The following is a 3959-nucleotide window of genomic DNA, read 5'->3' on the forward strand; positions in this document are numbered from 1 at the left end:
CCAGCATCTGCTAAAGCAATCTGGCCAGCTATTCCCTCTTGGGTGGGTAGGGAAGGGGAGAAGCATACACACTACAAAGGCGAGAGGGAAATATAAAGGAAAATAGCATCAAGTATTTCAGTAGAGAGACTTGGGAGTGCTGTTCAGGAAACACCCTGAGATGAGTGTGGGATCTGTTAGACTGTGCCTCAGGGAGTCTATAATAGGCTTGTAGATAGTGATCACAACCCAAAGACATCTTTGTAGGCTGAATAGATCCTTTCAAAATTAGAGCATCTGCAGTTCCATGAGTATGAATATTTTAAATCTAAGACTATGCCTGATTCCCCAGGTAGCATACCTGGGGAACTTACAGTATAAGGATATAATATTGGACACAAGCTACCAATCCAACACGGGTTTCCAAAATAGCTTTTCTCTCCTGCCAATGAGATCTCTGATCACATCTCCAAGTCTTTAGCAGGTTCCTCCGGGAACATAAAGGGCAACATTAAAACTCATAGGCTGTGTCTAGTAAACCCCTTTTTGAGGACACAATATAATCTTGAAGGGAAAGCTAGGCTATTTCATTTCTCAAAGTGGAATAATAATTGATAATACATTTTCTATTTCTCCTTCCTCTGCTCTTCCTTCTTCCAACCAAAATGTTGACTTGTCCACACATTTATCTTCTGTAGTTGCAAACTGGCTGCCAAAGTTGTTAAGTGCGCCGTAGAGATGTAACAGTGTGAACAAAAGAGAGTCTATTTCCTGCCTTGAATCCCTTTTCATCAGGGGGAATTTTAAGTTTTTAATTTAGTTTTTTAAATTTTAACTTAATTTTAAGTTTTCTTTAAACTTTCTTACAGTCTCACTGCTTAAAATTGCTATTCATGCCAATTCCTAGTCTTTGACAAGGAAAATGGCCTTTCCATGATTGGATCTTGTAATCAAGATCAACCCTGCCTTGGGCTAAAATCAGCTTTCCCTAAAGCACTAAGTTGCCTTATATCTGACCAAAGTTGAGATATTGTTAATAAGGAAGGGAGGAATGGCTGATGGAGAGACAGCCATATTGTTTGTTGTAGAGAAGAACATGACTTCCAAACATACCCTAACCCACCACCTAGTTCCTCCTGCTCCAACAATCCACTTGCCACAAGGCTAATGACTCCTCCTCTCCTACCCCTAAAATTGGGCATAACTGAAGCAATGAAGGCTCTCCAGAAACAGGCTAGGAGCAAGCCTGGAAGTCCTAAGACCCAGTCAAGAATTCTACAAGTACCAGAAAAATTAATATGAGTCATAGACAGCTTATGTTGAAACATAAACCAACTGAGAAGTGTAAGTTTTACCATTGATGATAATAAAGGACCTTTTAATTCTTAGTAAGTGCCAGTTAGGTATTGTTCCTGTTCATGCCTCGATCTGGGTTGTTTGATTGAGGTTTCTGTGGGTTTCTGTGAGGTTTCCTGGGCTTCTGTGAGGCCTTGCTGTATATTGAAAATCCTGTTTATCTTATTGTCACACATATCCTTATAATAGAGTCTCCCATAACTAAAAGTAACTTTAATAGTTGGATTTTTCTCTGCAGAAAATCAGTTTGACCTGGAGGCCCAGAGTTGGGAACCAAATAAGACCTACAGATTTGTTTATTTTATCCTCACATAGTTAGCCTATAATGTGGTTTTAAAAATTTCTAAATTAGGGCACCTCAGTGGCTTAGTTAGTAAGCATCTGCCTTTAGTTCAGGTCATTATCCCAGGATTCTGGGATAGAGCCCCTGTCAGGCGTCCTGCTCAGTAGGGAGTTGGCTTCTCCCTGTGCCCCTCCCCCCACTCTTGGGCACTCTGTCACTCACGCTCTCTCTCAAATAAATAAAAAAAGTCTTTTAAAAAGTAATAAAATTCCTTTGTTAATTACAAACATTTAAAAATCAATAAATCACATTTTTAAAAATCTGGATTTCTGGATTTTTCTCAAAAAATCAGATCTGACCATGGAGTCACATGGTGACCATTATCTGAGGCTGACTAGAGATCCCCCTTTGGAAGGAAAGTAGATTCTCCAGCTTGCTACAGACTCCATTTCATATTCATGCTTCCTGCTTGTTCCATCTGAAATTTATGGCCCTTGGCTACCTAATCAAAACTACACATGGCCTTGCCTAATGTACCTGAATTTAATAAACACAAGAATCATAGCCGATTCAATCTGAGATTGAAAAGCAAATGTATATATGAAGGGAGAGACATACATGTGTGTAACACATGATAGGAGACATATGATCTCCAAGAAGAGCTGAGACATGAGGCCCATCCCCCAAGGAAAAACATTCCAAAACTCACAGCCCTCCTCCCTCTCCCCACAAATCTTGGGAAGCTGGCCAGCCCTGATAGGAGAGGAAGAGGAAAGAGTCAAATGTGCTATTGTGTTCTGGTCTAGTCTACAACAATCACCATGTCGGGGGAGGCCCCAGAGCACTAGATCTGATTACCTACTGATTGTGATTTCAGCTTGCAGAACAAGCCTGTTCCTATTAGTGACTGTATACAATTACTAACTGATATGCTTTTGGGATTTTACCACAATATGCTTTTCAGGGATTTCTCATTTCTTGCACCATCCTCTACACACAGTCACACAGACATTTACACATGTGCACACACACACATATACACAAACACACATGCTCTTACCTTGATAGGTCAGATAGCAGGTGGCTCAAAAGGAGTCTGAAACTTAGCTCTGTTTCAGGGTCCATTTTTTTCTTCTTTTAATCCCCACTTAATGACCACATCCATTAAAACCTATCTTCCTTGCTGAATGTCAGAGTCCAAAATGGAAAGGCCAGGGATGGGAGTGGAGGGATCTATCTACCAATTATTTTCAGTAAGTGCCTAATTCCAAACTAAATCAGAACTGTAAAAATGTACTAACTTAACATCTCAGGATCTCATCCAGAAATAGCCAACATCCAATATGAATAAAAATGTGCATAGCATGATACAAGGTATATGTTGAAATGGGCAATTGAGTACAGATCCTTTAGTTGATGAGATGACAGAAATAGTTCTTAAAAATTAGGACAGATAAAAAAAAAGTCAGCAAAACAGGGAACTAAGTATCATAGAGATCACTGTGGCCTTTGGAGAAATTTCTATCAAACTGGATGCAGCCATAGGGAAATTAGGCTGGTGTAATAAGATCAGACATTTTGAGTCCAAAGCACCCCTTCAAGCATGGAAGAACACAAACAATGCTTCCTCCCGGTAACCCAGGGTAAGGCAGTCTTCTATCTGTTCTACTTTCTGGTGGTGTAAGGTACGTGCCTCAGGAAAATCCTGTTGAAAATAGAAGGGCTCATTCTACGTAAAGGGTTTTAGCATTTGAAATGTAGGTTCTGGTAGAACACCAAGAAGCTGGACATTTTCTAGAATTCCTGTCGGATCCTTTCATCAGCCTAGGAAGTGCCTGAAAATAATGATTCAGTGAGGAACTGGGAACAGAGAGATGTTGCATAGACCTTAATGGATTTGCTTCCATTATTCAGTTCAGCCCAATTCAATCAGAACTACTCTGTGTCCAGCACTGTGCTAAGGGCTATAACAAATGTGAAAGAAGTTTATGACAAAGCTCTTGACCTCGAGAAGCTTGCCGTCTTGTTGGGTAGGCACTGAAATCAATCTAATCTTTACCTAATCTCAGGTTTCTTATGTACCATTACACAAATACATTTATTAAGTTATAACAAATTAAGTTAAAATCCATCACTGGTTGCATTCCAGCATAGCTAAAATGAGTAGATAATGTCAAGTGTTGAAAAGAATGTGGAGCAACTGGGCCTCTCATATATCTATGATAGAAGAAAAATTGGTAACACCATTTTGGAAAATTCTTCCGCAGTATTTGTAAATATAAGTATATCCCAAGATCCAGAAATTCTACTTCTGGATTTATACCCAACTGAAATCAATGTA

This window comes from Nyctereutes procyonoides, unplaced genomic scaffold (assembly GCF_905146905.1).
Source record: "Nyctereutes procyonoides isolate TBG_1078 unplaced genomic scaffold, NYPRO_anot_genome, whole genome shotgun sequence".
NCBI lineage: Eukaryota > Metazoa > Chordata > Mammalia > Carnivora > Canidae > Nyctereutes > Nyctereutes procyonoides.